This window comes from Dendronephthya gigantea, unplaced genomic scaffold, assembly GCF_004324835.1.
Source record: "Dendronephthya gigantea isolate DGI-Jeju-01 unplaced genomic scaffold, DenGig_1.0 000285F, whole genome shotgun sequence".
In the NCBI taxonomy this organism is placed as follows: Eukaryota; Metazoa; Cnidaria; class Anthozoa; order Malacalcyonacea; family Nephtheidae; genus Dendronephthya; species Dendronephthya gigantea.
In genome coordinates, this window is record NW_021163295.1 from 14128 (window position 1) to 42094 (window position 27967).

The 27967-nt window shown below is 36.3% G+C and overlaps 3 long non-coding RNA genes across 4 annotated transcripts; all 3 read left to right on the plus strand.

Moving 5' to 3' along the window:
• The first annotated feature begins 5068 nt into the window (after positions 1 to 5068).
• On the plus strand, positions 5069 to 27914 carry LOC114541377. 2 transcript variants are annotated; one of them, XR_003689255.1, is made up of 3 exons: positions 5069 to 5108; positions 27682 to 27747; positions 27879 to 27914. It is a non-coding gene; the product is annotated as an uncharacterized LOC114541377 (long non-coding RNA). The 2 variants fall into 2 exon arrangements; XR_003689256.1 differs by lacking the exon at positions 5069 to 5108 and adding an exon at positions 27575 to 27593.
• LOC114541373 lies at positions 14267 to 14705 on the plus strand. The gene is made up of 3 exons (XR_003689251.1): positions 14267 to 14306; positions 14507 to 14582; positions 14665 to 14705. It is a non-coding gene; the product is annotated as an uncharacterized LOC114541373 (long non-coding RNA).
• Positions 14934 to 16047, plus strand: LOC114541374. Its single transcript, XR_003689252.1, has 4 exons — positions 14934 to 14972; positions 15201 to 15377; positions 15463 to 15633; positions 15977 to 16047. It is a non-coding gene; the product is annotated as an uncharacterized LOC114541374 (long non-coding RNA).
• Positions 27915 to 27967: the final 53 nt, after the last annotated feature.

A 27967-nucleotide genomic window follows, 5' to 3' on the forward strand; every position in this document is an offset into this window, starting at 1 on the left:
TCATAATAAAAAATAGTTTTGGCGGGATTCGAACATCGATTTAACACTTGGGAGAAAATTGTCTTGCCACAAGACCACAAGTTCTTCGGGTGAACGGCTATGTTATTTGATCTATTTACCGTTCTTACGAAGTTCATAATGAAAAACGGTTATGGTAGGATTCGAACCATCGATTTACCACTTATGAGACCATTGTCCTCGGCACTAGACGCAAGATCTTGTGCTGGATGGCCATGGTTATTTAGTTTACTTTATCCTTTTACGAAGTTCATAATGAAAACGGTTATGGTAGGATTCGAACCATCGATTTAACACTTGGGAGACCATCGTCTTCGCCACTAGACCGCAAGGTCTTGTGCTGGATGACCCTGGTTATTTAGTCTACTTTATCCTTTCACGAAGTTCATAATAAAAAATAGTTTTGGCGGAATTGGAAACATCGATTTAACACTTGGGAGAAAATTGTCTTTGCCACAAGACCAAGTTCTTTGGGTGAACGGCTATGTTTATTTGATCTATTTTACCGTTCTCACGAAGTTCATAATGAAAAACGGTTATGGTAGGATTCGAACAATCGATTTAACACTTGGGAGAAAATCGTCTTCGTTACTAGGCCACAAGGTCTTGTGCTGCACGGTTATGGTTATTTAATTTACTTTATCCTTTTCACGAAGTTCATAATGAAAAACGGTTATGGTAGGATTCGTCCCATCGATTTAACACTTGGGAGACCATCGTCTTCGCCACTAGACCGTAAGGTCTTGTGCTGGATGACCCTGGTTATTTAGTCTGCTTTATCCTTTCACGAAGTTCATTATAAAAAATAGTTTTGGCAGGATTCGAAACATCGATTTAACATGCACTTGTTAGAAAATTGTCTTAGCCACCAGACCACAAGTTCTTTGCGTGAACGGCTATGTTTATTTGATCTACTTTATCGCTTTCACGAAATTCATAATGAAAAAAGGTTATGGTAGGATTCGAACCATCGATTTAACAGTTGGGAGACCATCGCTTTCGCCACTAGACCAAAAGGTCTTGTGCTGGATGGCTATGGTTATTTAGTTTACTTTACCCTTTGTACGAAGTTCATAATGAAAAACGGTTATGGTAAGATTCGAACCATCGATTTACCACTTCTGAGACCATTGTCCTCGCCACTAGACTGCAAGATCTTGTGCTGGATGGCCATGGTTATTTAGTTTACTTTATCCTTTTACGAAGTTCACAATAAAAATAGTTTTGGCAGGATTCCAAACATCGATTTAAAACTTTGGAGAAAATTGTCTTGGCCACTAGACCACAAGTTCTTCGGGGAACGGCTATGTTTATTTGATCTACTTTATCGTTTTCACGAAGATCATAATGAAAAAACGGTTATGGTAGGATTCGAACCATCGATTTAACACATGGGAGACCATCGTCTTCGCCACTAGACCAAAAGGTCTTGTGCTGGATGCCCATGGTTATTTAGTTTACTTCATTCTTTTCATGAAGTTCATAATGAAAAATGGTTTTGGCAGGATTCGAAACATCGATTTACTACTTAGGAGACAGTTGTCTTAGCCACTAGTCTGCAAGGTCTTGTGCTGAACGGCCATTGTTATTTAGTTTACTTTATTCTTTTCACGAAGTTCATAATGAAAAAAGGTCATGGCAGGATTCGAACCATCGATTTAACACTTGGGAGACAATTGCATTAGCCACTAGACTGCAAGATCTTATGGGAATGGCCATGGTTATTTAATTACTGTATTTCTTTTGACGAAGTTTATAATGAAAATCGGTTATGGTAGGATTCGAACCATCGATTTACCGCTTGGGAGACAATTGTCTTCTCCAATCGACTACAAGTACTTGTGCTGAACGGCCATGTTCATTTAATTTACTTTATCCTTTTCACAGATTTATAATGAAACACGGTTATGGTAGGATTCGAGCAATCGATTTGCCACTTGGGAGACCATTTCAGTTTGACAACCTTCAATCCAGCTGTTTTTGTAGCATTCTAGTAAAATTTTGTATGTTCCTTCACAGGCAGCTAGTGATCTAGAATAAAAATAACCAATGATTCAATATTTTGTCCACCACCACCCAAGGTGTGTGTACATAGCTTTTACTAGTAAACAACTCTAATATGTCTTTCCCTGAACAAGTAAAGTTGTCGGGCTTAAATAGAAATAAACACACTTACAATGATTTCACAACTTCTTCTTCTTCTCGTTCCCGTTTGCTTCTATCCGATTCGTTAAACAAGTTTTTAAAGAAATTCTCTAAAGCTGATAACGTGATGTTATCATTGAATCACCATCTTTTGGTGTATGGAAATGAATATTGTGTTTTCGTACTGCTTAATTCACGACCAATATGTCGGTTGGTCGGCAGCTCTATATATTTTTTATGATATTTATTTCATCTAACGAGTTTCGTACATCTCGACCAATTAATATGGCATTTAAGAGTACTAATTGCACGGATTTGGATGGATTGGCTGCGGATGGCATAACCTTGAGTATTTGTGGAGATATTGCTTTTCGATGTCGGGTCAACATACAACGAGTTCGGTTTTGAATCTAAATACAAAGTCTCATTTGCGATTGCTAAAGAAACGAAACATGGATTTGTTAGTCTAGTCCTGTGTACGAAGCCTTCAAGCAGGATCTAACAATGTGTGTGGATGTTTCGCCTAATCCTGGTCCTCAATCTTTTGATAATAATCAGTCGGATGAGATGTCTCAACATCGAAAGCAGTTACGTTTGATGAACACGTTTCGACCCGCTAATAATCCTGAGGAGCATAGTTCAATGCTTGGGCAGTTGAATCTACAGAAAGGTTGGTTGTTCCATATGACCTATAGGAATATTTGCTATAATACCTACTTCGCAAACACCACCGCCACACTATACAACACTATCATCCTGCAAATCATCAGGAAGCTATCCCTGTTAGAATCACGGACCGTGTCCCAAAGCCTGTAAATATATATGGCAGAAATTATATTAAGAGAATCAATCTCATCAATATTCCTTTATCAGGCATTGCCAACACTCCTGATACAGCTGTTACTCAGTTTTGTTCTTTTGGTCTTCTCAACTGACGGTCTATTCGGACAAAGCGAATTTAGTCAAAGACTATGTGGTTGAGAATGAATTTGATATATTTGCGATTACAGAAACCTGGCTTCACCCTGACAAATTTGATCATATATCTTTTGGGAATTTCACCCCGAAGGGCTACTCCTTTAACAATATCTCGAGACAACAAGGTAGAGGGGGAGGCATTGGTATACTATACAACAACACTTTAAAAGTCAAGCTGGACTCGGCGAAAATGTTCTCACACATTAAGTCTTTCGAAGTGATGGGTATGCAAATCAATGTGTCATCTCAAATTCTAAATATAATCGTATTATATCGACCTCCATGTAGACGATAAGTCGGAATTAACAACAAAAAAATTCTCAATCTTGTTGATTCTTTTAATCTGGAACAACGTGTAAAACAACCAACACACTTTGCTGGTCACACGTTAGACCTTATCTTGTCTCGCCATGAGGAAAATATTGTTCAATCTATTGACGTTCATGATCCATCTATATCTGACCATTACACGGTTACATATGAACTCAATTTTAAAAAACCATTGTTTCAGAGAAGGGTCGTGGAGTCACGTAAAATTAAAGCAATCAATATGGACTCGTTCCTTAATGAAATTAGGCTATCTCCGATTAACACTGGGAACACGGCTGATATAAGTGCGAAAGTCAACCAATACAACTCGGAGCTGCCCAAAATTCTGGATCATCATGCACCACTTATTTCAAGAGAGATAATTATTCGTCCAGCTGCACCTTGGTACACTGAACAAATTAAAAAAAAAAACGTATCAGAAGGAAACTCGAGCGGGTATGGCGTAAGTCAAGACAATCCTGTGATCGTCTAAAATACAGTCAGCAATGTCGCCGTGTCAGTGAGCTATTATAGGAAAGTTGTACTCGTTATTATTCTGAAATTGTTAGAGATAATTGGAGTGACCAAAAGAAATTATTTAAAACCGTTGGAAAGTTACTACATTATACCCCTGATTCTCAATATCCTGTGTGCCAATCTGATGAGAATCTAGCTAACAATTTTATGACTTTTTTGAGGACAAAATTAATAAAATATATGAAGATCTAACGGAATCCACTTAGCTAAATAAAATGTCGTTGTTTGCAGCTAAATGAAATGTCGTTGTTTGCAGTAATCCTCAGTTATTCTCCTGGTTTCTCATCGTTCCCAGTCTCTTCATCCTTACTGCGAAAACTGGTTTGAAAATATTAAAGATTTGGTGGAGAAATACTTCAAGTGTGTGGTCTTCTTTTTTCTTTATATTTTGTTATGTAAAAATGTAATATTTTGGTATGTTGATTTTTGTTTAAGTTCGTGATGTATTTCTATGTAGCCTCAGTCTTATCCTAATGGGAATTTTTTTTTAGATGTGAAGAGAGGACGGCCAACCGAATTAAAGCTCTAAATGTGCTTTGTAACATATTAGGAACGTTATCTCCACTATATGAGGTATAAAATTTTAGTACTTTGAATAAATTTTAGTCCATTTTTCTAGACATTAGCGATATTATGAATCTTTTTCTAGTTTTATAACTCCTTGTTTTTTACAGGAAGAAATACTTGAGAATTCAGTGTTGCCACATTTAGACCACATTGTCAAAGATCGGGATATTTCTGTGCGGATCCGAGCTGTCCAGCTTCTGGTCGATGTTATTGAATCCTCTGATTCACCGAAAGTTTGCGATGTTTTGCATATAATCGAGAAGGTACTCAATACAATCATTTTCAGACGGTTTCATTTCTCCACTCCAATTTCCCTCTTCATTCGTGATGAGCTGATACTGTACTTCAATAGAAAATTCTTTCTTATCAGTGAAAGCTTCCTGACCTGAACCTAACTATATATCCGCAAATTGGATCGTTTTACACGGGGGTCGTGAATGCAAACGCATCAGTGAAGTAAAAGGATATATATTTCATTTATCAATTCCAGATTGCCACTGTCCAGTTGATCCTCTCAAGCGATACGTTAAGCCGTCATGTAAAGAACATGTAAGGTAATTATAGAGACTGCAAGGTATATGTAGGAACATCTAGAGACATAAAATTACATCTAATCACTGTAATTTGTCTTTGTTGCTGCAGCCTCAGGATGAAACAGCATAGAAAGACATCAAGGAGGCTGTATTAGGATTAGTACGCTTGTTCAAGGTAATGAAGGACATGCAGAGATTGTCCACACATATTCGTTCATTGTGATGAAGTTATTTTCGTGAACAAAAATAAGTGTAATTTAATGCCACACTTGCTTCTCTTTCAGTAATTTCATTCTATTTTCGCAGATAAAATTGTTGCGTAAACCTCAAGAACGAGCCGAACGAATATTCAATATATTAGTGTACCACATAAAAACTCATTATGACAATGGCTATCGGACGTATAGTGCATCGGAAATACGGCTTTCGGTAAGGCAAATTCAATTTTATTTCTCGCGATTTTTCTATGATGTCTCACATTGTGTTTTCTTAAAGATTCTTCAATGTTTCCTCAGTCTGCGAGCTGACAACGTCTAGGCCTTGTGCAAGACAAAAGTAGAAAAGTTTAATTCACTTCGTATTTTGTTTGTTCTGAAAGAAAATGTTGGTTAATGACGATAGTGCCACGTATGTCAGGTATTCTGCTTCCAAAATTCCTTTTCTTGTTTGCGTAATACATTCTCATTTTTGTTTTAGTTCTGCAGAAGATAAGACAAACGGGATTGTTTCACTGCCTTACAGCGAGGCGATGAATGTTATTCTTGTGTGCTTACAACAGGTAAACTTTTCTATCATAATGTATCATCTGGCATTAAGTTTCGATTGAAGTTCAACTTTCTTCATTTTCTAGGAATTGGAATGGGAGGTGTTGGATGTTCTTCTGAGGAACTTTCCAGAGGCACTGCAAGATAAAAACTTGATACTTTCTGGAGAGCAATATTTACGTTCAATATCTACAGTCTTCTCTAAAATGGGAAGGGAAGTGAAGTTGTGTACTTTTCACACCAAAATCATGAACTAAAAATTTTACTTTGCATTCAGGTTTCAAATTACAATTTTCTTCCTGGATTATTTCGTGTTCCTAACGATATGCGCCGACCTCATTTGTACGCTAGAATTTTTCCAGTACGGTTCTTATCAATCAGTTTTTTGCATATATCATAATATCTTACCATAATTATACCAAAACCATACCATACCATAACCATACCATATCATATAATCATATCATATAATCATATCATATAATCATATCATATAATCATATCATATAATCATATCATACCATAACTAACCTTAACTAAATCATACCATACGATAACCATATCTTACCATAATAATCACACCATACCATACCATAACGAAATCATACCATACCATAACCATGCCTATCATACCATAATTATATCCCACCATACCATAACCAATTTATACCATTATATCATACCATACTAATGATTTAATTGGATATTTTATTGTAACACGTGCAGGTATTAACGGAGCTGTGTACGTACCACATTTTTATTGGTCAAGATGAACAGGTAAGAATCTGCGTGACTTTATTTTCAGCGGTTGTCTGTTCTTGCTTAAACGTTGTTGTATATTTCGTCTAGTGTTGTCTAATGCGTACTTGGTTGCTCATTTCGCGACCTTAAGCGTATCTTGTCTCACCATATGTATGGTAGAAATGCCTTCAGTTATGGCAAGGTATGGCTACTTAAAATAGTCTGGAATTTGAGACGTTTTTTTATGTCCATTAGCACTTTGTAAGAATGAAGTTGATTTAAGTAGTTGCAGCGTTTTAGAAGTTTATTTATTTGGAGATATTTGAAATCGTGCCTTGATAATGTGCTCAGTGAATTTACAGAAACGTTTTTCAATAAACTGCAGCCTAAACGTAACGTCTCTTGTGATGCGAGATACTCCTTCACAAATATATGATTTTTTAAGTAATAATTACTAAATTTTCTGTCCTTAGACTGCTCCCACAATATCTGGAAAAGTTTACTAAACTTTCGCCAACGTCTCAAGTTGCCATACCACTGCTAGAATTTTCCTCTGGTATGTTTCTTGAAGTTACGTAAATTATGAAATCTGTTACAAAATATCAATGTACCCCCTAAAGAGAGCTAGGTTGTGTAAACACACAATCGTATTCGGCGAAAAGTTGGTAACATTCTTTTAAATCGTTTAAATCGCATTGTAACAGCTTTGTGCTTTGTACAAAAACTTCACAGCGATCCAGTTGAAACAAGTCTTTGGAATATGTTTGCCTTACACAGAATCATCGAAGTTGGCTCAACGCGATAACATCTGAAACTTTTTATTATTGGTTTTGTCAAAATGATAAAATATAAACGAACTGATATGTTTCACCTTAGATACTCTCAATACACTGTAGCTCTTGCTGATAATGTCATTTCATCCTGGTTTGTCAACTGTCCGCTATTGTTAAGAAAACAATTCGTGCCATTTATTACGAAAGTAAGTCCACATGTCATTCTATTGCCAGGGGATTGCTTGCTGAATTTTCAATAGATATATTTGCAAGAGCGACCAAGTTTTAATATTCTTCTAGTGAAAGCTCTTAGGAACGTAGTTGTCATTTCCAGGCTTCTTCAACTGATAGAAAAACTCGTGCAGATGATTCTAGCCCGGTGCCAAACACAAAATTCGATACCAAAGCATCTGACCTTCTTACCCGCGATTTAAAGCCCACTGGTACCGTAGGCTCAATACAGAAATCTTGTGACTCAAACATCTTGTGGGAAAGACTGAGATTTATGAAAGTTTAATTCCAAAACAACTCTTTGGTAAGGTCAACGATGGGTCAAACCTGTTCAATGTTTTGGTTGGGCATTCCGTTGGCGGAATGTCAAATTGATATTGTTGTATTTCAGATGATTTATCGGCCGAACTCATTAAAGAAGGAGCCAGACAACGCCTTGAAACTACAACAGAACTTCTTAGCAAGAGCACAGACAGCGTACATTGATTGTAGATCTTGTCAAAGATCGCCTCGCATCGTGTAGAGAAGATGAGGAAACTAATATTGAAGATACCCGGGATGATGTTGAAATGAAGAAAACCGAACTCAAGGAGTCAGGTTTGTAATGTTAAAACAGATCGGCCATTGTTCGCGCATTTACGAAATGAACAAATTATCTGCCAACATTTTAGACAGCGCAGAACAAAAGATGCTGCTTACAGAACACGGCAGATCTTCACCCTCGTCGATTTTATTACAAGATTCCGGTCAAAAGTTGAATCTTGGTTCGGCATTTCTTCAACGAACTCGATATTTGAGTCGTAGTCCGAGATATGGACCAAGCGCTTTTATGGTAAGAATTTCTCTTCAAACTCGCTTTGCAAAATTACTTCGTGCAAGAACATTCACTATCCATCCCTTACATTGCTACTAACATGACTGGCAGGGGAAGCAGAAAAGAAAGAGATCTTTGATTTAGACTAGCTTTTTCATTTTACAATCGTTTCAGATTGATGTCGTACCAGATTCCAAAGACACTGTTTTACACAAGGAAGAAACTGAAGGCAAGCGAAATTACCTTTGCAATATGGAGGAAATATATATTATAATATGACTATATTTACCTATTTTTCTTTCACAGGGAACAGTCAAGGCTTATTAACTCGTGAAGAGTTTCAAAAGGTAGCAATTTTAAGATCACGAATCATCATCGTGCATTAATCTCAAAATCTGTTTAATTTTAGCCTGTTCCTGGTAAATCCCTTCTGGATGCAAGTCCTTTGAAAACTTTTTTGAGTTAAGACGAGGATAAACTTAATCAATCCGTAAGTCAAGTAATAATAATGATAAATTGGTCTTATACGGATTATTAAATACTGAGCATTATAAACCGGTAAACTCAGAAACCGGTAATCTCAATTTTGCACTTCGAATTACGTAATTTAATACTTGTGGTTGAAGGTGAGGACTTGCAACGTTACTTATTTATTACAGGGTGACGATAGCGTGGGGAATTCAGGGGTCGGTAGACTTAGGGAAAGACACTCGTAATATAATAGATTTTACAAAATATATCCTTAGGTTTTCCTATGAATTACAATAAAACCTTTACAATTGTTCATTGATGAGCTCAGAATGTTTCGTTATCACGTGGCCTATGCACGACTCTTAATGGTTACTGTTAATCTGTTGTAACCACCTGCTGTACTGGTACGATGATTATCACATTTTGTTTGAGCTTTACATACCCGGGGAAAACACTCAGCCATGTCGAGGTTATTAGCTAATTCCAACAGCTTGTCGTAGTATTCATTGTGGAATAAATCTACAGAGGCACGTAGTTTTGCCATTTCATCCTTTAAAAGATTAATCTGTTTTATTGATTCTGCGTCTCCAGGTGAAATATTTCTCTTTTTATTTCACTTTAAATTTTTGAAATATCTCCAAAAGCTTATATTGTCTTATTACTGGTTCCTTGCAGGAAATTTAACCGAAGATGTGTAGAGATTTAACTGCAATATTTCCTACAGCGGTCTACTTCATGCAGTCACCCAAGACGTAAGTTGTCAATTTCTTATTTTGTACTTTTCTGCAGACAAAATCCTGTGTAGAGAATATTATTGCATTTTACTGAGTTTAATGTTCTGTCAAAATCTGGATTAAGGCTGTTTTCCACTCACGTGTTTTTCATACGCACGTTAGTTTTCTGCATATTTTAGTATGCATTAGTTGACCTAGATTTACAACAATAATCGTTATAAAGGAAGCGAGAATAATTTAAATTGGCAAATTGAAGCTTATTATAATCATAACCATGTACGTACGGACTCGAGTTTACTTCATAGTCGATAGCGTCGACAGCAAATGACATTGAAACGTTTGTATGGATATTTCGAAGTCCTGACAGTATAATTAATATCCCGTAGGTTATTTCAAGCAAATATTTGACTAGCGACGTCGAACAAGGCCAGTTAACCGCGTCGTGGATCGTAAACTGACCTCAATACAGAAAGTGGGGACAAAATAGCCAAAATACAAAACACTTTGTTCTAGGCCTCTCAGTTCCCGCCTCGCCGCGTATAAGGAACGTTAAGAGGCTTAGGGACTACGCTGCGGTAACTCTGGTTGCTGAGTTGACTGGGTCCGAATCCATGAAATGGTAGATTTGAAATTTTCTCGCCAGAAGACGGCTGGAATATTAAGTCTTTTAAACTCCAATATATATTTCAAACGATTTTAAATATTTTGTAAGGACTTTTCCCGGAAATAAAAAAGACTTATCATTAATGCCATCACAATGCTCATTGCTCACGAAGGTCTTGTATATCTTTGCCAATAAATATATTTAGTGTTCACCCCTAAAATATACATATTCTGACTGCTATTACCTTCACAGGTGTTCAATATATACATAAAATAGTTAAAATGTTTCGTCTATTTGCAGGAGACCAAAACAAAATATCAGATAAAGATCTCGAAGCACTGTTTCACGCTTTGAGACATTAGGTTGGATCCAAAGCAGGTTTCACAACGCTCACTAGGTGAGAAACGTTTATCTTTAACCACAACACACGCTGTTTACTCAACCAGCTCACTTTCTCTAGACCGTGTTTCTGTTTTGTTTTTACAGCTTCTATGAGAAGGTTGGTGTGAAAACTGTGAAAGCTTTGAAGAGGAATAATGAAGCCGTGACTCACGCCGCTGTCGACATGCTGTGTGCTCTGATGCAGGTAAAGAGAGGGCTTTCCTTTAAGCGGCCAAAATGGTCAGACCGGTCATATTTAAATTTAAAATAGAGTATTTCGTTAAGAATATAGTTGCGAAATTTCCGAGCTAGACAGATGCAAGTAACGATATACTTGAACGCAGAGTTCTTGAAACACTCTAAAATACCAGTAATCTGTCTGTACCGAGATCAACAATAGGACCGGTCTGGCCGTTTTTTCCGTATAAAGGAAAGCGCCAACACTTTAACGATGAATTCCTGGTAATATGTTGCCAAATCTGTCACTGTCATTAGTGTTACCCCTTTAACTTGCAATCCACATAAACTCAGCCAACTTTGAAATCTGAATGTTAACAGGATCCAATTTTATCGAAACCAATTCTGTTTTTTTATATAGCCAACGCACGATAACTATGACATTCGACAAGAACAGATAAACAAAAGCTCTTTGTTATCCTCTGAAAAATTTCTAAGCAGTTTGTTGGAAATTCTCACGATAAATGTGGTAAGATGTGCGGTGTTGGTTGCCTATAATCTATGCTGAACCCTTGCATTTTATTTTTCCATCCCTCTTGTATGTATATAGCTTTGTTTTGGAAGAGAAATTCCCTTGCAAAACCCAGCAAGTGATTCGTAGCAACTGCCTTTCTAATTTGAACTACCTTTCTAACTAAACACAAGAAATAGATTAACCATGAAAACTTTTCTTCTATATTCGTTCTACTGGGGTTTTAGTTATAAGTGGATTGCTTGATTTTCTGACGTTTGCTCTGTGTCCTCCTTACAGGTTTGTTCTAGTTGCTTTGCAATATATTAAAATAATACGGGGGTGAAGTTGGACATTCATGTTAAACTAATAGTAAGGTGTGATTGCTTCCAATATTTTGAATCAACTCATGTAGTCTGTTACAATAAATCGACTATTGCATATTCCTCTTAGTGAGACAACAGATGATGAACAGTTTGGGAAATTACTGGAAAAGTTGCAGGTATGCTACAAAGAAATTTGAGGAGCTTTTCATTCAACTTGTCTTCTTGGTAGTTTATGGCTCTTTGACTGAGGTTGAGAGTTGATTAAATAGCCTTTCTCTCTTTACCTTTTTGGTGAAGTTTACCACGTCCACTAGCTTGACCCATGCATAGGAGCAACTCATGAAGTCTGTTATTTGTTTGTCTAGAAATGGGTCATTGCATTTATCGATTGTTCCAGGTAGGTTTACGACAAAACTAAATAATAGTACCAATTTTACCATTTCTTCGCTTATTATGTATGTTTTACTATTGCCCCGCTAATGGTTCTTACCAATCGTGGTTTTGAATTCGTTCCTCAACAATTTCAGCATCCGTCGACAACAATTGTGAAAGGTGCTGGCATGGTTCTGAAGGCGATAATCGAGGTACGTTTTACATCATTCATCCATTGAGAATTTTCTGCCTTTGACGAACGTCATTTATAACGCTCTGCATTTTTTTAGCCGTGATGAATGTACATATTAGTTCAGTTGATATTTAAGAGGTTTTAAAGGGTCTTAATTTTGAGAGGTATTATACACACTTCAAATCAAGCCAGGAACAGATGACGGAAAAATGAGTGAACTATAGATCCTCCGGCAGGAATCGAACCTACGCTTTTGCGATGCCGGTGCAATGCTCTTGTCACTGAGGACGTACAGTTGACTCATTTTTCCATCAACTGTTCCCTGCTTGAATTTGAAGTGCGTATAATACCACTCGAAATTAAGACCCTTTAAAACCTCAAGAATATTCCTGCATCGTGTGAAGTGCCTAAAATCATCTGTTGATATTTAGTTAGAACTTCACTTTAGGAAGCTGATGAAGAAACCGCGGCAAAAATACAAGTTCTGGCGCTTGCCGAGGGCGCTCTACCAAAACGCTTACGCATGGCCATGTTTACGCAAAGCACTGATAGACGTTCGCTATTGAACAGGTGCGAATTAGTGTGATAAATTAACAAATTGTTGCAGAGGTATAGCCTCTATTCCATCCGCAGGACCTGAGTTGTATTTTAGCAACATTCTCAGATTCATCTTAAAACTTGTGATTTTATAATCCTCTATATACTAGCCATCTGTAAATAGTTCAATTGAGACTAACAAGCATACTCCATAAGTAATTTATAATCATTATTGTTGGCATAGCATCATCCAACAGCAATGGCATTACTTGCGAGAATAATGTTCGTATTAAAGTAGTTATAGTTTTTAATGTCTAAAATATACAAGAAAGTTTAAATGCGAGATTTCCTGTTCATAATTTTTGGTTCATAAACAATTATGTAATAAATTTGAATACGATTTTCACAGCCTGCTGGTTTGCTCTATTACCTTGAAAGCCCTGACGAAGTAAGAAATCTTTGAAAACTTTTTTGCGAGGGCCATTATTTACATAAACCCATTGAGGTGATTCTGACTAACCAATCGTATTCATGACTAAGGGATATCAACTGCTTTGGTAACTAAACTCCATCATTCATCCTTAAACTGTGCCAACTGCCCCCTGACGAAATAATTAAATGGTAATTCATTCAGAAGTGTAAAACCTTTTTGTAAAGAAACAATTTTGTTGGAAAGTTTTTATCTTTCCTTCAGCCACCAGAGACTGAAGAAGATCGTTTATCAATTCGTGACAATGTAAAGCTTGCAGAAGTACGTTTTAAATCAACAATCGTGTTCCAAAATTTCATAATGCATGCTTGCATGTACGTATAAGCCTGTTATTTCACGTGCTATACTTGTGTCTTAGAGCTCTGGAAAAACGAGGGGAACGTTGAGGAATCAACTTGAAGGATATCTCTCGCATTGGAGGACAAAAATAGGATTCAAATCCAGGAAAGATGTGAGAATTTAAATCCAGTTTTTTTATTACAAGTAAGTGTTCATATTAAGAAAATGGGAAAATGTTCTAGTCGTTTGAAAGATGAAAAAGCAATGATATTTAAGCGGATCTTTTTTACAGATTCAGTCAAGATCTGACAGCGTACAACCTGATTTGGAATTACAAGGTGAGTCTCGAAGTTAAGGTTAGTTTCCGTTGAAAATATAGGAAATGGAAATGTAATGGAGGATTTCCTGTCGCTATGAGTATAACAAGACAAATTCAATAGTCCTGACCTCTTTCTCTAAACTGTTCTCGTAAAAGAGTATGAAACAATTTCTTATGTTTTCAATGTGACAGACGCGAGAGGAACTTCTGGGGCACTCGAATCTGATTTGCACGCATTTGCAATGGAAAAAGATCTGAGTGGAAACTACGTTGTCTTTTGGAATCACCTTTAGTTTGAAGTCCTGTATGAATGTTTAGCTGATGAACTGAAATAGGTTAGTGATAAGCCTAACTGCTCTAGCTTTTTAACAGTTCTTCATAAAGCGTCCCCCCCTTATTCCTCGATAGGAATCAAACTCAGTAACGTATCTCTGCTATCAGGTGACTATTATTTGAGAGTCTTGTTGGAACAAAACGACGAGGAGACGCCGATAACAAATGTGTGAGTCCACGACATTTATCTATCAGGGTTTGCAAATATTCAAACTACTTTCCATGTGCTTTTCTGTCTGGCTTCCCCCTATTCTCTATATTGCTGCACAGTTCACGCAATGTTATTTGTCCTGCAGAATGTAGTAGAGAAGTATAGAATCATGGATGAAACCATTCAAGATTCGATCGACTTTTCTATTTTGTTTTCAGGCTCGAGTTGTCTAACGATCTGTATCACTGATTCCTATTGACAACTAAACCAACTATGAAAGCAATGTGCCTTCAGGTGAGGATGTCGTTTAGCGCGAATGTAGCCATGTGTAGCCTTCGAAGAATGAATTAAACAAATTGGAATATTTCATTCACAGGCGATGACTAAAGTTTATGGAAAATATCACGAAGAGATTGGAGCTTTTAATGACACCAAGCTAAGGATCATCTGTTATTGATCCAGTGTTACTGCAGGAGCCTGAACTAAACTAACTTTATTCATACTGTTTCGTATTTTTAGCATTTACATGAAAATGGCATCACTAACAGGGATTGGAAGGTAAGCACGCCCTAATTTATTTATCACTACTGCTTTATATCCTAAACTTTAACGACCATAATTTAACTTTTTCTCTAGCCAGAAAATGTTTTATTGTGTTCCTCGTATGACGAAACGCTTATAAAGGTTTGTGTCGGTTGTGTATTGAACTTGTGTTTAAATTGCCCTTTAAATTGTCTTTGAAGAAACCATTCGATGTGACCATTGCCAGCAAATCCTGGAAGTCACTATAATCTCAATTCCGAGTTTTGTCCGTGATTTCGTTTTACGAAAGCAGAGCGCATTCTGCAAACGTTTTAGGTTCAGTTATTTCTCATTGTTACAGTTTCTCAATGATAACAATTAATTTTTTAGATCAGAATTCCTATATGGAAACACTCTGTGGTACACCAAGTTACCTCGCTACCAAAATGTTAATCCCGTAGCCTGAAGAACGATCCTACAAGAAATCGTGTGTTATATGTTTGGTATGCCATATACTTCAGTTTACTCAAATTCACGTAGTGAACACGATTTGTAATGAAGCTGGAGGTAGCTTAACCTCATTTCAAAATTGGAGTACGTCAATGAAAAGTTAACGTCTTTTAGACTTTCCGGATCTTCTTTATTTTCAAAGCAGGCAAATAACCCATTGGAGAAACAAGTCAAAGAAGGGTCGTATAAATTTCCGAACAACCTCTGGAAGAATGTTAGCAGTGAAGCTAAGGATCTTATAACAAAACTGCTTACTGTTGGTCACAGAAAATGCATCACGGTTTCAGAAGCTCTGGAACATCCTTGGATGAAGGTGATGATGAAATTACTAACCGCCTTATAACACCCCGCATCTAAGATTTTTCAAAATCGGCTGACCTTTTTCGTCTGAAGTCCCAGCTTTTTCGAATTGTTAGAATTAGTTTGGTTGAAGTTTAGAACTGATACACTATCCAGCATAAATAAAGTCAGTTTAGTTCAGGTTTCCTCCTGTAGTAACACTGGATCAATACGGGATGACCCCTACTGGACCTCCATGAAGGACAATTTAGAACTGATAGAACTATACGGTATAAATAAAATTAGTTCAGTTAGGAGAGAAAGCTTTTAAAAGTGTTAGATTGATCACGATTTAACAAGGTTTTTGTCTTTTGTAGGATAAAGAAATGATAGAAAAAGCAGAAAAAATGATAAAACTGACCGTGGATGGAAGATCAATGTCTCCGCCTTATAAAAGGTATGTTGAAAACTACGATCTCCGTTCTTCCGTCCAATGACCCTTATTTTCAACTCGCAATTGCAATGAAACATTACATGTTTGCAAGTTACATCGAAATTTAACCAGCTTTCCGAAACAATCTCAAGGGCTGTTACACTACGCAACTTTCCTTGCAAATTGCAAAACCATTCTACTCCTGAGGCATCTAAAGTTGTCAAATACGAACATCTATTACGATCGCTAACGTTTCCTTAGTATTTCGAACACTCTTTACAAATTAACATCCTTCGGAGTTATAATTGCATTGCAAGTTGTAAGGAAAATTGCATATTGTATAGTAGCGCCTTCAGTAAAGTTGAAAACTCACCGTGCAATGAAACATTGCATGTCGGCAAGTTAAAAGGCAGAAAATAACTGTCACCGTACATGGTGAAGACTGGCCGACGGTCACGTTCAGCAGACGAGGCTCTGCGAGCAAATAAAATACTCAGTGGGTAGCCAGCAGGACAATTTAGCAGCATGACTGAAAATGCTTCATGTAAGATCACATCACTAGTTATTCCGATAAATAAAAGAACAGGGGCCGGTTGTTCGAAAGGTGGATAAGTCGCTATCCAACGGATAACTCACTATCCAACGGATAAGTTTTATCCAGCGTGTGATTTGGGTTGCACGAAGCTTGTCTAACTTTAACCAGAGGATAAAAATCGCTATCTACCGGATAAATTTATCCAAGGTCCGGAGGTGGTTTAAATCCACTATCCAGTGGATAAATTCAAAGATACAAGGTAACACTGTAAACATTTATATAAAATAGGACAAAAATGCAATATTCCTCTTACTGTGTTTCAACAAACTAATACACATCATGATTGTATTCACTATATATTAAAAATGTTTTCGAAGTGCAATTTGTCGCAGCAGCGTTTCACGTTGCCTACACATTCCGTTCGACCGGCGATTTTTTGGACATCCTCGCATTTATAACAGGTGGTAAATTTACTATACGCTTCTAATCAGTTTATAAACGCGAATATGCAAAGAAAGATTCAACCTATTCCAAGGAAACTTGCTAATATCTAAGTAATTTCATTCACGAACATTAAAATAGTGTTTCTAAATTTGCTATGGGGCCGAAAGGCAAAGCGTTGCAAGGTCAAGGAATAAAATTGCAATGTGTTTAATTAATAAAATCACTATGATGTGAAGTGCAAAGTTCGAGCAAATCACTTGTTCAAGCCTTTTCCATTCAGTAACTATACTCGAGAATTCGTAATGATTATGAATTCAATGTTGTAAATGCTTAGCAACAGCTGACGTTGGTACGAAATTTCAGAATATTCCTGTTTTCTTCTGGTAAATTTTAACTTATCTATTGGGTAGCTATCCACTTCACTATCCACGCTTCCTGCAACGCGTTTTTATCCAACGGATAACTATCCAGATTTATCCGTTGGATAGGACTTATCCGTTGGATAAGTTATCCATCTTTCGAACAACCGGCCCCAGTTCCATACCTATACTTTTGTACGTGTGAAACTTTTCGCTTGATTTTCTTTTAATTGTGAGAATCCGACCGTGCAGCAAACATTAAAATAAAGCGATAACACTAAACTTGATTGTGATAGCCCTGAGTATATACCGCTATAATAGCTTTGTTCCTCATAATGATATGCTGGATTCCTCGTCCAGGTATAACTTCTAAAACACGCCTTATTTTTACTTGTATTCCAATGCACCTAAGTTAGTAAAAAACCTGACAAACCCGCTGGTAGGGTGTAAAGAATTTATTTCTAAATAAAAAACTCACTCTTACATAAGCCACTTATTGAAAAATTTTCGCTATATATTTCAGTCAGATGGATCTCTCAGTCATTTCTCATTCCTTAGTGAACAAATAGTATTTCAGTGAATTGCTAGAACATACCTGAAAAACAGCTATAAACTTCAATTCTCAAAGATATGTTGCGCACCATGTCTTTGGATGAATGCGGATGTAAAGCGCGGTTACAGTTGGTGATAGGAAATTTTGCACCAGCGAGTCTGTAATGAAATTAATAATTTGTTAAACAATTAATCTTAATCACACATGACAGGGTAATCTGTAGAAGCCTTGCTTATTAATCCAGCTAACCCTGACTAGTCCATTTATTTTGTAATGATCGAATTTTTGCCCGTCGGAACTACAGGACACAGAATAGGTCTTCACCCACTAATTATAATCACGACGACTTTGAGTGAAATCGCTCCGACAAAAATCTTTCTTGCCGAATGCATTTGGTCCTGGTTATTTTACCGTGCAGACCAGAAAGCTGCCTCATTTAAGCGACCATGTCCTGTCGACTTATCCGCATTCCCAACACTTGTTGCTATTATCTGGGATGTTATGTGTCTTCAGTACGTGGGCCAATAATTAGTATCAATTATCTTCTGGCACCAAAACACCATCGAACAATCATCAACAAAAATGAAATGATAATGCATATAATTTTGCCATACACGGCTACTCCAGAATTGAATCCAGTCGAGGTACAGCGTTATTTCCATTGATTTTGTGAAATCTTTACTTGGGGGTTAACATCGAATTTTATCACATTCCCATATAGGGGAATTACTGAATAAAAAATAATGTCCAACAGTCCTAATATGACATAATAATAAACTGAACATATACCATGTAGCCTGCAATATTTACCTTGCTTGGTATGTCAGTCCATCAAATCCATGTATGGCACAGCGATGGATGGAGGTGTAGTCAGTGATAAGAGAAAGGTAATAATTGTTAGCAACTCCTGGGTTGCCATACTTTATTTGATCTAAAATTGAAACACAAGGAACAAGTAAATTATTATATTATTGTCCAGGGTCTTGAGGCTATCAGCATTGTTATATCCCAGGTTCATGCCTACCGCTACCATGGGACAACATTCCTTAGCGAACAAATAGTATTTCAGTGAATTGCCAGAACATACCTGAAGAACCGCCATAAACTTCAATACTCAAAGATATTTTGCCGTACCAATTCGACTCTATATGCCATGGAATCTACAATTGAGATTACAAGAACATAACTATCACACAATTGAAACTATAATTGTATATGAATCACAAGGGCCTATACAGTATAGTAACAGCATGTATTTTTGACTTCTATAACACAAGAATATACAGAACAAAATGCAGGTTGTTTTCTTTCATATTCACATAATACCCCCAACCCCTGACAGTTACATATATATTGGTAAATAACAATAACATAATAGGAAAGGGAGAAAAAAAAATCTATTTTTTATAACACCGGTGAAATATTGTGTACGCATAATACTTAGCGCTATGACCCATGCTGTCATGCTTCCATCACCAGATATCATGAAATCATCTTGGTTTTTTAATGTTGAAATTAATCCGTTTAATTTAAAAGGCACAAAAATACCACCAAAATATAGCTCGAAAATTTCTAATCAAGAAATTAATCAATATTGCTGTTAACCTGACACTGCAGTGCAGCTCTAAAAATCATTACATAGGATTACAAAATGGAAATATAACTCGCCTTTGGAATTTCGTTATTTTCTTCGTTATTTTTTATCCTGTCGTATTTTAACCGTTACATATAAACTGTAAAGGCATTAGTTATCTTTTCTGATAGGATTTAAGTCAGGATGGGCAGAAAAACTCGAAAAATATAGATTTTTTTATTTGTTATTGTGTATAGCAAGGCGTTGCTCAGCCGCATGCACAAGTGGTTGTCGCGTGAGGTTAGAGGTGTCAAAAACGTAATGTTGCCTACCCCGTGCGGGTAAAATAAGCCCAGAAATCGATTTCTGGGTAAAATTGTCCCTAGAGGTCATAATTGTCAAATTTTCGCTAATATGGTGATAATTATATGCACATTTTCGGGTTTCCGTTTGTAAACACATTTGTTGGAAATATCACTACAAATCGCCAAAGCAACTGTATTTCGAGTAAAATATATGAAAATATTGATCCCAATGTAAGCTACAAATATTTGGAGGTTTTTAGGCGAGATTTTTGGAAGGCTTTGCGTATTTTTGCTTCTCTAAAATTCAATTTAAAAAGTACAAGTTCTGCAATAAATATCTTGGCTTATAGGAAAGCTTTTTAAATGAACTAAAGTTATACAAATAGGTAAATGTTTTTTCTTTAAGATAATACAATTTCTAGTTGAATTGATAAAACACTTCCAGATAAAACCGAAATTATCTGTGTGCGCCGTTTACGACCGGACAGCAATGAGTTTAGTGGTCTCATATTTATTAAAATGGGTGAAGTATTCGCAGAGTAATCACAAGTTTAAATGAGCTTACCACTTTGAAATATCCTCTGATCGGACGTCTAACTGAGAGATCCCTTAAACATCGAGAATACTTCATTAACAAGTGCCGCTTCTGTCCTGTTGAGAAGGTACAAGAACTTCATCTTGGGTATTGGTTACTCTTTGCTCCGTTGGAAGTTCCATTCTGTTGTATGAGGACAACACTTGTAGTTGGTGTGATGAAAGGATTCAGATTGTCCGTTGGATGTTGTGCTTTTGTATTTGAGACGGACCACATTAGATATCAGCGCAAAATTGACACATTCATGGGATTCGAACCCATGAACTCCTAAAAAGGAGTATCCGCAAAATGTGTTCTTTGTGTGGCCAGGAAAAAGAGAGAGCTACAGGGCTTCTCCCAAACCGACTGGCAGACAATACGAAACGTAGAGGACAAGACAGTACAACACAACACAACACAAACACACAACCGACGACACAACATCCAACAACCCACAACCCACTAACTCTGTAGCTGAAACGACAAAAAATATGGTGAGTTGTTCCTAGAAAATGAAGCATCACAATTAGCATGAAGGCAATTGCTGGCTGGGGTTTAACTGATGGCATGGATATGGGGTGGCTTCTTAGGGTTGGATACTGAAACTAAACTACGATCGTCTTTGTCTGAAAAACACAAAAAAAAATTATTAGTAGCTCCCTAGAAAACGAAAAGCAAAACACAGTTAGACAAGCAGTGAGCCGTGTTTCCAGATACGGGGACAGAGATTCTTAGCTAACAGCGGGGCCACGGGGTCTACTTCTATTTAAAAAATTAATTATACATACCTTGATCCTACCTAAAGAAAGAACTCACTTACCTGAGAAAAACGGTCGCAGACGGCTCTGTTTTATAGCCTGTAGGCTCTTGCATAATTCAGCAAAATTAAGACAACTTGATTGGTTATTTCTGTACACAGGTCAATTTGTCATTGGTCAATTTTTGTACTCCACGATTGGTTCAATAAAACCAATCAGATTGGTTAATCTATATTCAAAATTTGATACCGTTTCTTTGATATTTGCAAGGTGATTGCACAACAAATGTTCGATTTCACACGTTTTGGAGCATATTCCAAGCTAATGTATCACAGTATGAGTGTATTTGTTCGATTATTTCTCTCATGAAGTTCACAAGAAATTACAGTTCAATCATTATTAAAAGGCTTTATTCCCCTACCAGCTTTAGAACCCCATCGAACAGGAAAGTCGGAATTTAAAAGGCAAGTAAATCTTTCAAACTGTTGTAGCACTTGAATTCTGTGGTACATTTAACTACTGAACCTTTCAGAATATTGTAGAATTGGGCATGGCATGGAATAATAATAAATATAGCAAACTGACAAATTCGCAAATGTAGTAAATTTCAAGGCTAAATATTGCAAATTCCAGTGGAAATACGGCGTTTTACCGCCATGCATACATAGCTATTCACAGCTACGATATTCACGTGTTGTATATATTCAATATTACACATCAAAGCGGCCTAATTCTTTGGATATTGCCCAAATGCAAACGAAAACCGGTTGCAGTGGTTTAGCTCACATATTCAGGATTATTTTGATATCTTTAGCGTCAAAATCAAGCCTTTAGAAGATTTTTGCCCATTTTTTATATAAACATACCTGATGATATGAATTATCGCATCACCGGCAATAATATTTCACAATAATAAAAATTTCGGGCCAAAAGCCGAAAATCTGACCTAGGTCCGATTCGAGCTTGCCTTAAGCACGTGATTAGCAATGATTATCGCTTAGAACTTATAAAATGCTCTTTCTTTGATTATTTTGCACATACTACACCAAGAATTACTCAGAATTAAAACAGAATGATAACATGTCAAATTCTAGACATTTTGAAGACAACAGAGACCAAAAAAGCAAAAAAATATGGAATTTCCAAAATATATCTTGCAATGGGTAAGTAATTTCAGATAACAAAGCAAGCTATTATTTTAATTCTTGTTTTCACGTATAATACAAATGCATGTTATAACTATATGCTGGTTGGAATATACTATTCAAAGAATCGTTTTAACTGCTATCGTTTACTGGTATTCCGGGGTCTTTAGCCCAAATACTTGCTGAGATATTTAATGTTTTTCTTCTGTGCGACAATATTGTCAGGAGTAATAGCCTAATAGGGACCAGACGGGAATTAGATATTATAGTACTTGTATATAATAATTGTAGGAAAAAATTATTCCATGTGATATATCTTCATAGGAAAAAGTATCAAAACGGATTATTTTCAACATTAAAAAACCAAGATTATCTGATGATATCTGGTGATGGCAGGCATGACAGCATGGTTCTTAGTGCCAACTACTTCGCAGGGCCACGTGTTATGCCTACACCATATTTTGCTGTACAGTTCCATCATTCATTTTACACTGATGTTATATAAAAAATTTTTTTTTTTTCTCCCTTTCCTATTATGTAATTGCAGAACGAATATTCAATATATTAGTGTACCACATAAAAACTCATTATGACAATGGCTATCAGACGTCTATTGCATCGGAGATACGACTTGTGGTAAGCCAAATTCAATGTTATTTCTTGCGATTTTTCCATGATGTCTTACATTGTTTTTTTGTAAAGATTCTTCAATGTTTTCTCAGTCTGCGAGCTGACAACGTCAAGGCCTTGTGCAAGACAAAAGTGGAAAAGTCAAATTCACTTCGTATGTTGTTCTGAAAGGAAAACGTTGGTTAATGATGATAGTGCAAGGCATGTCAGGTATTCTGCTTCCAAAATTCCTTTTCTTGTTAGTGTAATACATTCTCATTTTCGTTTTAGTTCTGCAGAAGATAAGACAACCGGGATTGTTTCACTGCCTTACAGCGAGACGATGAATGTTATTCCTGTGTGCTTACAACAGGTAAACTTTTCTATCATAATATATCATCTGGCATTAAGTTTCGATTGAAGTTCAACTTTCTTCATTTTTAGAAATTGGAATGGGAGGTGTTGGATGTTGTTCTGAGAAACTTTCCGGAGGCACTGCAAGATAAAAACTTGATACATTCTCGAAAGCACTACTTACGTTCAATATGTACAGTGTTATCTAAAATGGTAAGGGATGTAAAGTTGTGCACTTTTCACACCAAAATCATGAACTAAAAATTTTACTTTGCATTCAGGTTTGAAATTATGATTTTCTTCCTGGATTATTTCGTGTTCCTCATGATATGCGCCGACCTCATTTGTACGCTAGAATTTTTCCAGTACGGTCTTATCATTCAGTTTTTTGCATCTATCAAAATATCTTACCATAACTATACCAAAACCATACCATACCATAACCATAACCATACCACATCATATCCTATATTCATATCATATAATCATATCATATAATCATATCATACCATAACTAACCATAACCAAATCATACCATACGATAACCATATCATACCATACGATAACCATATAATCCTAAAATTATATCACACCATACCATACCATGACCAAATCATACCATACGATAACCATATCATACCATAATTATATCACACCATACCATAGCATAACCAATTTATACCATAATTATATCATACTATACTAATGATTTAATTGGATATTTTATTGTAACATGTGCAGGTATTAACAGAGCTGTGTACGTACCACATTTTTATTGGGCAAGATGAACAGGTAAGAACCTGCTTCACTTTATTTTCAGCGGTTGTCTGTTCTTGCTTAAACGTTGTTGTATATTTCGTCTAGTTTTGTCTGATGCGTACTTTGGAGATTGGTTTGGTTGCTCATTCCACGACGTTAATTGTATCTTGTCTCACCATATGTATGTTAGAAATGTCTTCAGTTATGGCAAGGTATGGCTACTTAAGATTGTCTGGAATTTGAGACGTTTTTTATGTCCATTAGCACTTTGTAAAGAATGAAGTTGATATAAGTAATTGCAGCATTTTAGAAGTTTATTACTTTGGAGATATTTGAAATCGTGCCTTGATAATGTGCTCAGTGAATTTACAGTATGTTTTTCAATAAACTCCAGCCTAAATGTAACGTCTCTTGTTATGCGAGATACTCCTTCACAAGATTATTTGGGTAATAATTTCTAAATTTTCTGTCCTTAGGCTGCTCCCAACATATCTGGAAAAGTTTACTAAACTTTCGCCAACGCCTCAAGTTGTCATACCACTGTTAGAATTTCTCTCTGGTATGTTTCTTGAAGTTACGTAAATTAAGAAATCTTTTATGAAATATCAATGTACCCCCTAAGGAGAGCTAGGTTGTATAAACACTCAATCGTATTCGACGAAAAGTTGCTAACATTCTTTTAAAACGTTTAAATAGCATTGTCAAAGCTTCGTGATTAGTACAAAAACTTCACAGCGATCCATTTGAAACAAGTCATTGGAATATGTTTGCCTCACGCAGCATCATCGAGGTTTGTTTAACGCGATAACATCTCAAACTTTTTATTATTGGTTTTGTGAAATTGAATAAAATATAAACGAACTGATATGTTTCACCTTAGATACTCTCAATACACGGTAACTCTTGCTGATAATGTCATTTCATCCTGGTTTGTCAACTGTCCACTGTTGTTAAGAAAACAATTCGTGCCATTGATTACAAAAGTAAGTCCACATGTCATTCTATGGCCAGGGAGATTGCTTGCTAAATTTTCAATAGATATTAAGAAGTGGTGTTTAAACTTTATACAGCTTAGGCAGTGTTGTTACATAAACTTGTCCATTTCATGTTACATCATTTTGCTTATATGCAAGCTAGTTTTCAATCATTTGTCCTTGTATTCCTTTAGAGTCTTAACAACGCAGATATATCTTCAGATGCTGCAAACAAATACCCTTAGTCACTAATCCCCCCACCAAATTCCATTCACTCCCAAACTCCCTTGAGAAATCAAAGGAAGACTCAAGCAACACACTTAGTTCAGAGATGATGGAAATCGTGGGTGATATGATGGTCAAATATACATTTTCTTCTTATTTGACCCAACCAAAAAGGTCTGTATGTTGGTTTCGTATTTTTCTGCACTGTGTTTCAGGGAAGATGACTATTTTGTTGTTTTTATAGAACTGCAGTTGTTGAACGACTCCTGCGCAATGGAGCGTCAAGAAGTTGGTTGCTTGGCAATGTGTTAATCACGGTTACGGTCAACAAGCGGGCAACTTCGAACATGTCATGCGCATATTGTTCGGCAGGAAAAGTGTTTGTGTGAGATGATTCACTGCAGAAGGGCACGGAGCCTGAGGTTTTAAAAGTTGAGCTTAAGAGAAACAAAAACGAGGCCTCAATTAGTCAGGTAAGGAAAATTCTTTCAGTATCATTGTTTAAATTGGCATACACTGTCTGCCCAGCGTATTCATGCTTAAACAACAAAATATATTTGCAAGAGCGACCAAGTTTTAATATTCTTCTAGTGAAAGCTCTTAGGAACGTATTTGACATTTCCATTGATAACGACAGTAATATCGTGTGTTTGAACGTTAAAGATGAACTCAGGGATATTCTAAACAATACAAATTATGGCCCTAGAGTTATTTCCGATAAAAACCTGTCGAAGTTGGTTCGTCATATTGCAATGCATGTTAAATAAATATGGTCAGTAACTTAGGGTAATTTAAATGTCCGGATGTGATATTGACGGTATACGAATGTTTTTCTTTTTAAGATTGCGTCAGTTATTCACCAAAATCAGAAGAAAACTACAGATACCTAGGCTGTAATTGGTTACAAAGAATACGTCAGATCAAGAGGATTCGAGCTAGAGTTTCTCATGGGGTACCGGAACAATGTAGGTACGACTCTTGCTCTGGAGGAGGAACCGAATTCGGATATAAATTACTTTTTTATCTAAAGTACTTCACGGAAATGCCTTCAGTTGAAATATGAAGAAAGTTGGGCTGATGTTTCAAAGATTTTATGACGCGAAGTTGAACCTTGGTTCATCGTTTCTTCAACGAAACGGGCACTGATAAGACTTCACAGATGAGATATCACAGTGGAAGCCAGTGCTCTTTCGCTGTAGCTTGCCTAGCGGCACAGAGGTCTCAACAGATGGTAGGAAATGACAACAGAGAGCGAACATGATAAAATTTTTATGAATAAAATTATTCCGGAACCTGGTTGGGTGACATCTAGAGGTCTAATTTTATTCTTTCTCCAACTATGAGATTTGATGTGAGCCTCATTTTTGTTTCTTCTGTCCATCTATTATTTCTTGAAAACAAATACCATGAAACATGGTTCAAAATATTGAGACATTTTATAAGCACGATGTTTGTAGAATACTTTGCAACGCTTAACAAAAATCCGTAACTGGTATTTTCAATTTGTGTTTATAGCTTCAATCTCGTTCTACTGCAGTTTCCGATAGCACAAATGAAACGTAGGATACATTATTTGTAATTTAAATTTTAATCTAAATTTGATGAAGTATCGTATACCTCAAAACCTTCAACACCACTTTGCTGGTATTACTAATTGACGCTCAGAAAACTTCGAAACATTAATTTTGCACTTTAGCGAGTTTCGAATTATGGAGTTTTTTATTGCTGAGAGAAGAAGCACTGGCTGAAGCCGTTGCTAGATCATTCCTCATTTTTTTCATTTTCAGTAATAATCAGTATTATTCACTCGCATATATTTATGTATCTTTCTCTCTGTAGTGGCATTCGCAAGTAAGTGAAAGGAGTGAGCCGTTTGAACCCGTTCTTACTTACGGTCACTTATTGAAAATTACTAGCTATACTATTAACAAAAAGTGCTGAAAGACTTCTCTTTAGGCCTCGACTGAAAACCATTATTCCATTGCACTCTTTCATTCATCTCTAAAAAAAAATCACTATATATTTTGAAACATCTATGACATGAAGAGAAAGTGCAACATTTGGAGAGAAAAACTCACCAAGTGGAAAATTATCAAAGAAAGCCAAGTCAAACCTTCCCAACCTTAAAATTTGCAACCCGTCACCAGAGTTGTCGATGGGAATTAAAACATTTGTTGAAGTTTGCAAGTCGATTGTATTGCTACAAATATCACGAACATTTTTTTTTAATTTGTTTTTATTCTAATATCCATTCTACTTTATGACAAGCAATTGCTTTTGACTTACAGATGTGATTTACTACAATATTGAAAATGGCTTGATTGACGAAGGTGGACTTGGTGGAGTTGTTGAGAATTATGCCATTGCAATGGCGACATGTAAAGAACATGTAAGGTAATTATAGAGACTGCAAGGTATATGTAGGAACATCTAGAGACATAAAATTACATCTAATCACTGTAATTTGTCTTTGTTGCTGCAGCCTCAGGAAGAAACAGCGTAGAAAGACATCAAGGAGGCTGTATTAGGATTAGTACGCTTGTTCAAGGTAATGAAGGACATGCAAAGATTGTCCACACATATTCGTTCATTGTGATGAAGTTATTTTCGTGAACAAAAATAAGTGTAATTTAATGCAACACTTGCTTCTTTTTCAGTAATTTCATTCTATTTTTGCAGATGAAATTGTTTCGTAAACCTCAAGAACGAGCCGAACGAATATTCAATATATTAGTGTACCACATAAAAACTCATTATGACAATAGCTA